Here is a 12,826-nt window from a genome sequence, read left to right as displayed (position 1 = left end):
CTTCAACGTCATACCCAGGGCGCACCACATGATAGGTCACACCAACTAGCAAAGATGTATGGGGGGGGTTGTAGAGCGATCGGCCGCAGGACCGGCGGATACGGCTCCGCACTTGGGACCACCGACTGGACTAACGGAGATATTCTTTATAACTGCCCGTTGCAGCGAAGGCCGACCGTATGTCCCGTTGCAACCGCTCCGGTACCATCATCCAATAAGCAAACACCCCTCTCCTGTAAGCGGTGGTTGAGCCCTCCGCTCAAATTCGCGGAATTGGCGAGAGGCGGTTCTGAGAAGCGGCGGTTCCTGGAAGGAGCGGCCAGGTGACCGGGAGAGGGGCCGGGGGAGGGGAGCTGAGCTGCCAGCTTGGGGAGGGAGAGAGGCCGGAGAGACAGGGGCTGGGGAGGGGAATTGGGGAAACAGACGGCTGACTGGGGAGAGTAATCCCGGAGAAGGAGCCTCCAGGAGAATTGATGAGAGAGGGTGGCCGGGGACAGGAGCCTCCGGGAGCAGTGACGGAGAGAGGGTGGCCGGGGAGAGCAGACTGCGAGAGCAGTGACGGGGAGAGGAGCCTCCGGGAGCAGTGACGGAGAGAGGGTGGCCGGGGAGAGGAGACTGCGAGAGCAGTGACGGGGAGAGGAGCCTCCGGGAGCAGTGACGGAGAGACGGTGGCCGGGGACAGGAGCCTCCGGGAGCAGTGACGGAGAGAGGGTGGTCGGGGAAAGGAGCCTCGGGGAGCAGCGACGGAGAGAGGGTGCCCGGGGAGGGGAGCCTCGGGGAGCAGTGACGGAAAGGGTGCCCGGGGAGAGGAGCCTCCGGGAGGGTGGCCGGGGAAAGGAGCCTCGGGGAGCAGTGACGGAGAGAGGGTGCCCGGGGAGGGGAGCCTCCGAGAGGGTGCCCGGGGAGAGGAGCCTCCGAGAGGGTGCCCGGGGAGAGGAGCCTCCGAGAGGAGTGACAGAGAGAGGGTGCCCGGGGAGAGGAGCCACCGGGAGGAGTGTCGGAGAGAGGGTGGCCGGGGAGAGGAGCCTCCGGGAGGGCATGAGGAGACAGGGGAGCGGAGCGGGTATAGGGGTGACTCGGGGAGAGGCCGGGCGAGTGAAGAACTGGTGACCGGGGTCGAGGGAAGGGGCCTTTGACTAGAGACTGGTGGAGGGAAAAGGGCTGGTGAGAGTAGCCGAGTCCGGTGGAGGTAGAGAGAGCGCGCTGAGTCTGGAAGGGGCCGGAGGAGCGGTGACTGGGACCGGGGACTATCAGAGCGATTGGGGGAAGAGGCCCCGGAACCGTGGAGAGCGAGTGACAGGCGCGGGGAAACCCAGAGAAGTAGATGAGCCCCGGAAAGTGATTCGCTACTCGGGTAGAGGGGATTGGGGCGTACGGTTGGAGAGGGGGAGGCCGGGAGCGAGCCGGGGACTGGGAGAGGAGACGGGCCGGGTGGCGGCGACCCAAACCGGGGACGCTAGGAGAGTGGGAGACGGAGTCTCGAGAGAGGGGCCGGGTGGCAACGACGTGAAACCGGGGCTGGGGAGCTGGTTTGACGGTGGGGGGAGGGAATGGAGGTGGAGGCTGCGCCGAGCTTCGGCCGCATCGGTGTCGCAGCGACTGGGGGAAGGAGCAGCGCCCATGGGACCGGGACCGGGCACCATCAGCCGGCCTCCCCAGTCGCGGTAGCCCGGGGAAGCGGCCCGTGCTCTCCGGGAGGGTGTTTACACAGATCGGGGCTGCTGTCGGCCCGGCCCCCGCGGGACGTGCCTGCCCTCTGGCGGCGGCTGGGCCCTGCGTCCGCTCGGCCCATCCCTTCCGTGCCTGCCTTGGTTGCGTTCTGACTGTGTTCCGTCCCCGGTGCTTCAGTAAAGCGAGGGAGAGGAGTTCCTAGCAGCTGCCGGCGGGCTCCGCTCGGCTGCGGATGCTGTTCCCATTCAGGAACAGCCGGGTAGCAGGTGCCGCTGACGGCGCCCCCGCCGCGGGTTTGGCGGATTGGAAGCAAAGGAGACTGTCAGGGATTGTTGTGGATCGGAAGGGATTTGTCCTCCCGGATGGCCGTGGTTACAGTGGGGAACTATGACTCCTGTCTCCCCGCTCGTCACAAATTCCTTTCCGAGCATCCTTACCAAGGCTGCACCCTCTCCCCCCACCCCGTGTCCCTCAGCCCAGCCACTCGCAGTGTTTGTAACCCCCAGTGTAAACCCCGTTCCAGCGGCAATGGAAATCCCCCCCCCCCCTCTCTTGTCGCCCTCTGCTTTAAATCCCGCTTTGGTCCGTGTGGAGTAACCCCCGAGGTCAATCATTCTTCCCCGCAATCGTTTTCCTTGCTCCCCTCTGCACCGGCTCCACTACCTCCGCTGCTTGCCCGGAGCTGGGACCTGCAGCGACCCGGCCACATTTATATAAAGGTGCTTTCTGACTGTTCTGAACGTCTGTTTATTAACCTTGGAATATTGTGTGCTTTTGTCAGCTGCTTTGTCAACATGCCCTGTAACCCTCAGCGAACGCCACTTGGAACGTACCTCTTTAAATATAACTTTGCACGGGGGGGGGGGGTGGATATTAATCTTGGGGTAGAGGGATTCCTCTGAAGAGGTGCAGTTGCTCTGTTCTGTGGCCTACTAATTTCCCCAAAACTTAAATGCAGGTTGATGGGTTCTTGGTTAGTCATGTTGGTTAGTTCAGGGAATATGGGTTTGAGAGGAGTAATAAATCTGTCATGTTGAAATGAGCGAAAAGACTTTGGGCTGGATGGCTTAATTCTGCTCGAAACCCTTTCTTGCATGGTTGCAGTGCTGGTGTCAGTCAGCTCATCAAACAATCCCATCTCTATTTCCTTCCTTCCAGCTCCCTCTGGAAGGGGAAGTTGAGTCAACCTTGGCTGTGTATTCCAGGCAGTTATTTGGGTTTAACTATTCAAAGTTGATTGAGATGACAGTAGAATGGCAATGTCTGTTTTTCTGGGGAAAATTCAGAAGGAACAGGGAAGATTCTTCCCAAAGATGTAGTATTCTAAAGGGAGGAGGCAATTGTGACCGACGAGCGAAGTCAAATCCAACAAAAGGAAGAGAGGACATATAAAAGAGAAATTAGTCGGAATGTAGAGGATTGTGAAACTTCAACAAACAAAGCACTAAAACACTAGCACAGAAGATGAGATGAAGGCAAGCTAGCCAATGACGGGGATACGAAAGGTTTCTTCAGATACAAAAGTGAGTAAATGTCAGACCACTGGAAACGATGCTGGAGAAGTAGCAATGGGGGACAAGGAAATGGCAGATGATCTGAAAGTATTTTGCAAGTTTTAACTGTGGAAGACACTAGCAGTACAGTGGAAGTTCCAGGTCTTGGGGGTGGCATGAAGCACGAAAAATTACCATAACTAGAGAGAAAGTTCTTGGGGAAACTGAAAGGTCCAAAGGTAGATAAGTCACCTGGACCAGATGGTGTACTCCCCAGGGTTCCGAAAGAGGTGGCTGAAGAGATTGTGGAGGCATTAGTAATGATCTTTCAAGAGCACTAGATTCTGGAATGGTTCTGGAGGACTGGGAAATTGCAAATGTCATTTCACTCTTCAAGGAGGGAGAGGCAAAAGAGATTGTAGGCCAGTTAGTTGGGAAGATGTTGGAGCCAATCGTCACAGTAAATTTTTGGGGTTGCATGATGAAGTAGGCCAAAATAGCATGTTGCCTGACAAATCTTTTGGAATTCTTTTGAAGTAGCAAAGGAGAATAGGTTGATGTGTACTTGGATTTTCAGTTGGCCTTTGACAAGGTGCTGTGTATGAGGCTGCTTAACAAGTTAACTGGTGGTGTTACAGGAATGATCCAAGCTTGGACAGAGCAGTGGCCTACTGACAGGCAGAGAGTGGGAACAAAGGGAGCCTTTTTGGTTGGCTACTGGTGACTAATGGTGTTCCACAGGGGCTGATTCTTTGTTATATATTGTGGATAATGCAATTGATGGCTTCATGGCCATGTTTTCAGACAAGCTGAGGATAAGTGGAGGGGCAGGTAATGTTGAGGAAGCAGGAAATCTGCAGAAAGTCTTGGACAGACGTGCAGGTTGAGTTGATGGTGATGAAGGTAGATACAATGTTGGGATTCATTTTGAGAGGACTAGAATGGAAGAGCAAGGATGTAATCCCAAGGCTTTATAAGACTGCTTGGAGTATTGTGAACAGGTGTGGGGCCCTTGTCTAAGAAAAGATGTGCTGGCATTAGTGAAGGTCCAGTGGAGTTTCATGAGAATGATTACTTGGACATTAGGCATATTTAAAGTAGAGGTTAATAAGTTCAGATTAGTCAGTGCTTCAAAGGTTACAGGGTGAAGGCAGGGGAATAGGTTTAGAGGGATAATAGATCAGCCATGATGGAATAGAGCAGACTTAATGGGCTGAGTGGCCTAATTCTGCTCCTATGTATTATGGTCATGTTTTACAATGGTTTCTGCTGATCACTGATGCCCTGTACCCTGGCTGAGGGCCTGCAACATGGGCTATCTGCTTCCCAGGCCACCCTGTCCTCTCTTGTCCCTGATCAGACAACAGGACATGGGAGTATAATTAGGCCACTTGGCCCATCAAGTCATTCCATCGTGGCTGATTTATTGTCCCCCTCAACCCCACTCTCCTGTTTTCTCCCTGTAACCTTTGACACCCTGACTAATCGAGAACCCAACAACCTCCACTTTAAATATACCCAGTGACCTGGTCTCCACAGCCTCTGTCCCAGTGAATTCCACCGCTTCACCACCCTCTGGCTAAAGAACTTTCCCTAATCTCCTTTCTAAATGGGCATCCCTCTATTCTGAGACTTCCCACTACATTGGATACAGTTGTCTGGAGCCTTTTGGGCACCGCCAGGTATCTGGCAGACCCTGGCCAGCGTTTTCTGGCGCTCGACCACACTGATCGAGTTGTTGGGATGGGCGCTTGTAATGTGACCCTAGACTTCGCTATACCACGGAAAGTAAGACATCAATACTCGCTCCTACTCCCATTCCCTGAAAGCTTTTCCTGTGGGGGCGGGGAAGAGAGAAAATGATTTGTATGTGGGATCTTGCCGTGCATAGGTGAACTACCAAGTCCTGCTGTGGACGCTGTTCTGGAAACGACCCGCCGATCGCTGCACGAGAACCCTGGCATCCTAACGTTTTGTTCAGAATGGGACTCCGTGACCAGGCATTCGCAAAAGTTTTTTTTGCATGAACCGTTTGTTTATGCTTCCATGTCCCGGTTTGTAGTCGTCTGGGTGCCTTTGGAAAAAGCGGGGATCGAACCTGCAGCCAATTCCAGTTCCAGCTCCGGCACTGTCACCTGTGGCTGGTATTGCCGGTTACAAATGAACCGGCACCGCTAGCTGCTGCCCGAAGCCAGTTCTTTCGATTAAGCAGCACACGCAAAATGCTGGAGGAACTCGGCAAGCCAGGCAGTATCTATGGAAAAGAGTACAGTCGGCGTTTGGGGCCGAGACCCGGGCGAGTTTCTCCAGCATTGTGCGTGTTGCTGTGGGTTTCCAGTCTCGGCAGACTTTCTCGTACAGGATTTGCGAGCCGAGATTAAGAATTGTCCGGCACCGCCACCTGCCGCCTGTGGCCGGTAATGCCGGTTTAAGAAATGGACCGGCAGCACGCCCCCTGCTGCCGGCGGCGGATACTGCAGCTGAAGGAGAAATAGTTCGTGTCTGCCACTTGGTGCTCACTATGTACTTCTGGGCAATCGGCGGGGACTCACCTGCCGCCTCTTCCGGGGGCACTGGTGTCTCCTTTTGTCGCTGATCCCTGCTGTTGCATTAGTGGCCCCTATCCCAGCAGGTCATCGTAACTCAGGCCATTGTATCACTCTCCTGCACTAACCCAGTACTGTAATGCAGTTCGTCAGTGCAAATCCCCTGGGTCCTGCAGAAAGGAGACGAGGAATTTCTTTAGCTAGTGGGTGTTGAATCTGCAGAATTCATTGCCTCAGACTGCTGTGGAAGCTAAGTGATTGGATATATTTAAAGTGTCTATAAATCCCTTGAAGCTTTTCTGAATCTCTTCCTGACTGCCAGCTCCATCTTTGCATGTTTGAGGCATGGAACACTACAGCACAAAAACAGGCCTTTTGGCCCATCTTATCCATGCTGGCTTGACTTCTGCTAAGACCCATCGACCTACATCTAGAGTGTAGATCCTCCATACCCCTCCTATCCAAATTTGTAAATGTTGAAATTGAACACTTCCAGTGGTGGCTTATTCCACACTGTCACTGCCTGATGAGTGGAAAAAAATTCGGTAAGTCCATCAACTATGGGAACAGAATTAGACTGTTTGGCTCATGGGTCTACTCTGCTATTTTGTCACGGCTGATCCATTTTTCCTTTCAGCCCCAATCTCTTACCTTCTCCCTGTATCCCTGACCAATCAAGAATCTCTCAACATCTGTCTTGAAGATGCTGTACATAAAGACTTGGCAATGAATTCCACAGATTAACCACTCTCTCGCTAAAGAAGTTCTTTCTCATCTCCATTCTAAAAGGATGCCCCTATGCCCTCTGGTCCTAGACTCTCCCATCATAGGAAATATCCTCTCCACACCCCCACTATCAAGGCCTTTCAACATTTGATAGGTTTCAATGATATCACCCCTCATTTTTCTGAATTCCAGTGAGTACAGGCCCAGAATTGTCAAACACTTTTTATATGGCAAGCCATTCAATCCTGGAATCATGTTTGTGAACCTCCTTTGACCCCTCTCCATTTTCAGCACATCCTTTCTAAGATGGGGCCCAACACTGCTCACGTACTCCGTGAGGCCTCTCCAGTGCTTTATAAAGCCTGAGCATCACATCCTGTATTCTCGGGCATAACTGTACATTTCCTGACACTGTATTTCATCTACCACTTTGCTCAATCTCCTAATCCAAGTCCTGTAGACTCTACCTGCCTCTCCACCTATCTTCATGTCATCGAAGAAAACTTTGCAACAAAGTATCAATTCATCATTGGTCATTGACATAATGTAAAAAAGAGGTCCCACTAGAAAACCAGTAAAGGGTTCCTTTATTCCTACTCCTTGTCTCCTCCTGCCAATCAGCCACTGCTTTATCCATGCTCAAACCTTTCCTGTAATACCATGGACATTTAACTTGTTAAGCAGCCTCATGTGTGGTGCCTTGTCAAAGGCCTTCTGAAAATCCAGGTACAGTACACAACATTAACTGATTCTCCTTTCTCTGTCCTGCTTGTTATTTCTTCAAGTAAGTCCAATGGATTTGACAGACATATTTTCCTTTGAGGAAACCATGCTGACTACAGCCTATTTAATCCAAGTACCCTGAAGCCCCATCCTTAACAATTGGCCCAATAGCTTCCCAACTACTGAGGTTAGAATAACTGGCTTATAAAGTCCTTTGTTCTGTGCCTCTCTCTTCTGGAAGAGTGGAGTGACACTTACAATTTCCCAGTTTTCCAGAACCATTGCAGAATTTAGTGATTCTTGAAAGATCATTATTAATGCCTCCACAATCTCTTCAGCCACCTCCTTCAGAACCCTGGAGTGTACACCATCTGGTCCAGATGAATAATCTACCTTCAGACCTTTCAGTTTCCCAAGAACCTTTTCCCTAGTCATGGTGACATCACACACTTCTGACCCTTGGCACTGGGACTTCACTATACTGCCTGTGTCTTACACATTGAGGAGTAATGCAGGTTCCCCTTAGACATTTCACCTTTTATCCTTGACCCATGACCTATAGTTTTAATCTTGCCCAACCTCAGTGGAAAAGGGCTGCCTGCATTAACACTATACCCCTCATAATTTTGTATACAAGGAAACTTGCAACTAGAACATCACAGCACAGCACGGGCCCTTTGCTGTCCTTTAAACATACTGTGATCAATCTAACCTTTCCCTGCCACATAATCCTTCATTTTCTATTATTCTTGTACTTGACAGTTTGTTAAATGCCCCTAATGTACCTGCCTGTTGCTAGAGGGCATTTCATGCATCCACCACTCTGTTGGGCAGGAGAGGAGTGAGCACCTACCTCTGACATCAACCTTACACTTTCCTAGAGTCATAGAAAAGTACTGCACAGAGACAGGCCCTTTGGCCCATCTAGTCCATGCTGAACTATTTAAAATACCTACTCCCATCGACCTGCAGCAGGAGCAGTGCCCTCCATATTCCTACGATCCATGTAGCTATCCAAACCTCTCTCGAACATTGAAATTGAGCTTGCATGCACCACTTGTGCTGGCTGCTCATGACCCTGTGAGTGAATAAATTTCCCCTCTTGTTCCTCTTAAACTTTTCACCTTTCACCCATAACCCATGAATTCTGGTAGTCCCACCCAATCTCAGTGGAAAAGCCTGCTTGCTTTTACCCCATCGATACCCCTCATAATCTCCTCTCAGTCTTCTATGTTCCAAGGAATGAAATCCTAACCGATTCAATCTTTCCATAACTCGGTACCTCCAGACCCGGAACATCCTTGTAAATGAGGTTGAAAGAGTAGAGAAAATTTGCATCTTCATGTAAGTAGGTGACCAAAATGGCACATAATACTCCAAACTGGGCCAAACTGATATCTTATGAAATATCAACATCCCATCGATGTCCTTTCTTCAGTTCTTTGATTTTTGCACACTAATGTGCTAGAAGTTCTCTTTATGACCCTATCTTTTTATTTATTCATTTATGGGATGTGTGCATCGCTAACATTTATTGCCCATCTCTGGTTGCCTTTGAGAGGTGGTGATGAACTGCCTTCTTGAACCACTGCAGTCCCTGAGGTGTGGGTACACCCACAGTGCTGTTAAGGAGGGAATTCCATGATCTTGACCCAGTGACAATAAAGGAATGGTGATATGTTTCCAAGTCAGCTTGATGAATTACTTGAAGGGGGAATTCTAAGTGGTGGTGTTTCCAGGTATCTGCTGTTCTCGTCCTTCCAGGTGGTAGTGGTCGTGGGTCTGGAAGGTGCTGCCTCAGGAACTTTGTGTGTTGTTGCAGTACATCTTGTAGATAGTACACACTGCTGCAACTATTCATTGATGGTGGAAGGATTAGATGTTTGTGGAAGGGGTATCAATCAAGTGGCTGCCTTGTACTGGATAGTGTCTAGCTTCTTGAGTATTGATGGAGCTGCACTCATCCAGGCAAGGCATTACATTCCTGATCTGAGCCTTGTAGATGGTGGACAGACTTTGGGGAGTCAGCAGGTAAGTTACACACTGCAGGATTCCTAGCCTTTAACCTGCTCTGGTAGCCATGATGTTTATTTGGCTGGACCAGTTCAGTTTCCTATCAATTGTAACCCTAGGATGTTGATAGTAGGGGATTCAGCGAAGGTGATGTCACTAAATGACAAAGGATGATGGTTAGAGCCTCTCTTAGTGGAGATGGTCACTGCCTGGCTCTTGTATGGCTCTAATGTTACTTGCCACTTGTCATCCCAAGCCTGGATATTGTCCAGGTTCTGCTGCATTTGGGTATGAACTGCTTCACTATCTGAGGACTCATGAATGGTACAGAACATTGTGCAGTCATCTCTGAACATCCCCACTTCTCACCTTATGATGGAAGGAAGATCATTGATGAAGTAGTTGAAGATCGTTGGTCCAGGGACACTTCCCTGAGGAACTCCTGCAGTGATGTCCTGAGGATGAGATAATTGATCTCTAACCACGGTGACTATCTTCATTGGAATCATACCAGACACCAATCAGTGGAGGGTTTTCCCCCTAATTCCCATTGACTCCATTTTAGCTATGGAACCTTGATGTCATACTTGGTCAAATGCTGCCTTGATGTCAAGGGCTGTCGTTCTCACCTCACCTCTGGTATTTAGCTCATGTTTGGACTGAGGACCTGATGAGGTCAGGAGCTGAGTGACCTTGATGGAACCCGAACTGGACATCCATAAGCAGGTTATTGCTGGGTAGCTGCTGGATGGTAGCACTGTTGATGGCTGCTCCATTACTTCGATTGAGAGTAGGCTGATACAGAGGTAATTGGCTGGGTTGGACTTGTCCTGTTTCTCGTGTCCTGGGCAATTTTCCACATTGCCGGGTAGATACCGGTGTTATAGCTGTACTGGAACAGCTTGGCTGTGGCATGTCTACTTGTGAAGTCACTTTCAAGGAATTGTGGACCTATATTTCTGGATCCCTTTGTTTTGCCACACTTCTGAGTGACCTGGTGACTGTGTAACCTGTTGTACCTCCAGGTTGCTCATTTTTGATGGAGAACGTTAGTGAAGACCTGTTTACATTGCAGCCTGTCAATGGGCAGGTGTGATGGTGTGTCCCTCTGGTGTGCTCTCAGTACCAGTGCGTGACCCTGGGCCCGTCGTGTGTCTCTCTGGTCTCGGTACCAGTGCGTGACCCTGGGCCCGTCGTGTGTCTCTCTGGTCTCGGTACCAGTGCGTGACCCTGGGCCCGTTGTGTCTCTCTGGTCTCGGTACCAGTGTGTGACCCTGAGGCCTGTCGTGGCACTGACCCTCTCCGGCTCCTGGTGGCCATGGTAACCTGCAGTTGCTCTCTGCTGCAGCCAGTCTGCCTGAGATTAGAGATTACAAGACTGTGAGACAATGACTACCCTGCCTCCACCGAGGTCTCTAGTGGGACAGTGAACTGTTTCACCTGTCATGTACTTTACTACATGCAGTTTAAACTGTATAGTTAACTTATTATATTTTGTTTGGTGGGTGCACTGTGATCTAGAGGAGCAATGCATTTGGTTATACATACACAGTCAGATGGCAATAAACTTGAACTTCAATCCCCAGATGGGGCTGCACTGAGCTCCCTGTGGCTGTTCACAGAAATGCTAATGTGATAAAGTTATCTGAACTGAGGGCGTTTGTAGTTCTTAGAGACACTCCTGAGAAATGCAGAAATCGCAGAAAGATTAAATCAGGTTGTCTGTCTGTTTCCCACAAACTGAAAGTGTGTGTGTGAGCCTCGCTGTGAGCGGGGTACCGCGGGAGTCTGCAGGCAGGGTAGGGAGCACCCTGGGCTGCTACGTACACTTGACTGACCCGATGTGAGGTGACCAGTGGGCAGTGCTGGCCGAGTGGGGAGCAGGAGGTGTGACTGTGGGCTCTGGGGCTCAGAAACGATTTGTTCTCAATATCTGGATCTTCTGTGAAGTCTGCTGCTTGAACCAGGAATTAAGCAGCTTTCAGTAGAAGCTGTGTGATTGGTTAAGGCTGCTAACAGTGTGAGTAAGTTTGATGGGCAAATTCTCAAAGGCAGATAGTGGCTAAGTTTCCTTCTGTGTGCGAGGAAATCCCAGTGTTCCTGACGTGGGGGTTCTTTCTGACTGGTTGTAGCTACAGTGACTTGACGTGGGCAGCGGGCTCCCTGATCAGTTGTAACCAGTGCCCCTGATGTGGGGGGGGGGTCTCTCTGGTTGTAACAGGTGACTCATTTGCATAATTTCCTTTATTTAATTTTCAGACTGTTCACCCAGTGAGGTCTGGACGTCTCTGTGGGTAAGCATTGTACTACATCGTTACAGTTCTGTATGTCTTAGTGAAGCTTGCTGTTGTCTGAATCTGCTTGTTGTGTGACCAGTGTGTGGTGAGCTGGGGTTTGTTGTGTGTGGTGAGCTGGGGTTTGTTGTGTGAGGTGAGGTGGGGTTTGCTGTGTGTGGTGAGGTGGGATTTGTTGTGTGACCAGTATGAGGTGAGGTGGGGTTTGTTGTGACCAGTGTGAGGTGGGGTTTGTTGTGTGAGGTGTGGTTTGTTGTGACCAGTGTGTGGTGAGGTGGGGTTTGTTGTGACCAGTGTGAGGTGGGGTTTGTTGTGTGAGGTGTGGTTTGTTGTGACCAGTGTGTGGTGAGGTGGGGTTTATTGTGACCAGTGTGTGGTGAGGTGGAGTTTGTTGTGTGTGGTGAGGTGGGCTTTGTTGTGTGAGGTGAGGTGTGGTTTGTTGTGACCAGTGTGTGGTGAGCTGGGGTTTGTTGTGTGAGGTGAGGTGGGGTTTGCTGTGTGTGGTGAGGTGGGATTTGTTGTGTGACCAGTGTGTGGTGAGGTGGAGTTTGTTGTGTGAGGTGAGGTGTGGTTTGTTGTGACCAGTGTGTGGTGAGGTGGGGTTTGTTGTGACCAGTGTGTGGTGAGGTGGGGTTTGTTGTGACCAGTGTGTGGTGAGGTGGGGTTTGTTGTGTGTGGTGAGGTGGGCTTTGTTGTGTGAGGTGAGGTGGGGTTTGTTGTGACCAGTGTGTGGTGAGGTGGGGTTTGTTGTGTGAGGTGAGGTGTGGTTTGTTGTGACCAGTGTGTGGTGAGGTGGGGTTTGTTGTGTGAGGTGAGGTGGGGTTTGCTGTGTGAGGTGAGGTGGGATTTGCTGTGTGTGGTGAGGTGGGATTTGTTGTGTGACCAGTGTGTGGTGAGGTGGAGTTTGTTGTGTGTGGTGAGGTGGGCTTTGTTGTGTGAGGTGAGGTGTGGTTTGTTGTGACCAGTGTGTGGTGAGGTGGGGTTTGTTGTGACCAGTGTGTGGTGAGGTGGGGTTTGTTGTGTGAGGTGAGGTGTGGTTTGTTGTGACCAGTGTGAGGTGAGGTGTGGTTTGTTGTGACCAGTGTGTGGTGAGGTGGGGTTTGTTGTGTGAGGTGAGGTGGGGTTTGTTGTGTGAGGTGAGGTGGGGTTTGCTGTGTGTGGTGAGGTGGGATTTGCTGTGTGTGGTGAGGTGGGGTTTGTTGTGACCAGTGTGTGGTGAGGTGGGGTTTGTTGTGTGTGGTGAGGTGGGGTTTGTTGTGACCAGTGTGTGGTGAGGTGGAGTTTGTTGTGTGTGGTGAGGTGGGCTTTGTTGTGTGAGGTGAGGTGTGGTTTGTTGTGACCAGTGTGTGGTGAGGTGGGG

General features: G+C 50.8%; 1 protein-coding gene across 6 annotated transcripts in view; it reads left to right on the top strand.

Moving 5' to 3' along the window:
• The first annotated feature begins 282 nt into the window (after window positions 1-282).
• The window catches only part of LOC134345085 (B-cell lymphoma 6 protein-like), a 33,023-nt gene continuing 20,479 nt past the window's right edge, over window positions 283-12,826 (top strand). The window contains exons 1-2 of one of the 6 annotated variants that reach the window (XM_063045232.1): window positions 283-323; window positions 11,432-11,466. The gene's annotated coding sequence lies outside the window, so the exon portion shown is untranslated. Of the gene's footprint in view, window positions 324-1,224; window positions 1,355-1,402; window positions 2,391-2,541; window positions 3,195-11,431; window positions 11,467-12,826 lie in introns of those variants that run through there. The other 5 variants (XM_063045233.1, XM_063045231.1, XM_063045229.1 and 2 more) reach the window with 5 other exon arrangements.

This window comes from Mobula hypostoma, chromosome 4, assembly GCF_963921235.1.
Source record: "Mobula hypostoma chromosome 4, sMobHyp1.1, whole genome shotgun sequence".
NCBI classification, from domain to species: Eukaryota; Metazoa; Chordata; class Chondrichthyes; order Myliobatiformes; family Myliobatidae; genus Mobula; species Mobula hypostoma.
Note: the sequence above shows the minus strand (reverse complement) of the source record. Positions and strands in the feature narration are given on the sequence as shown.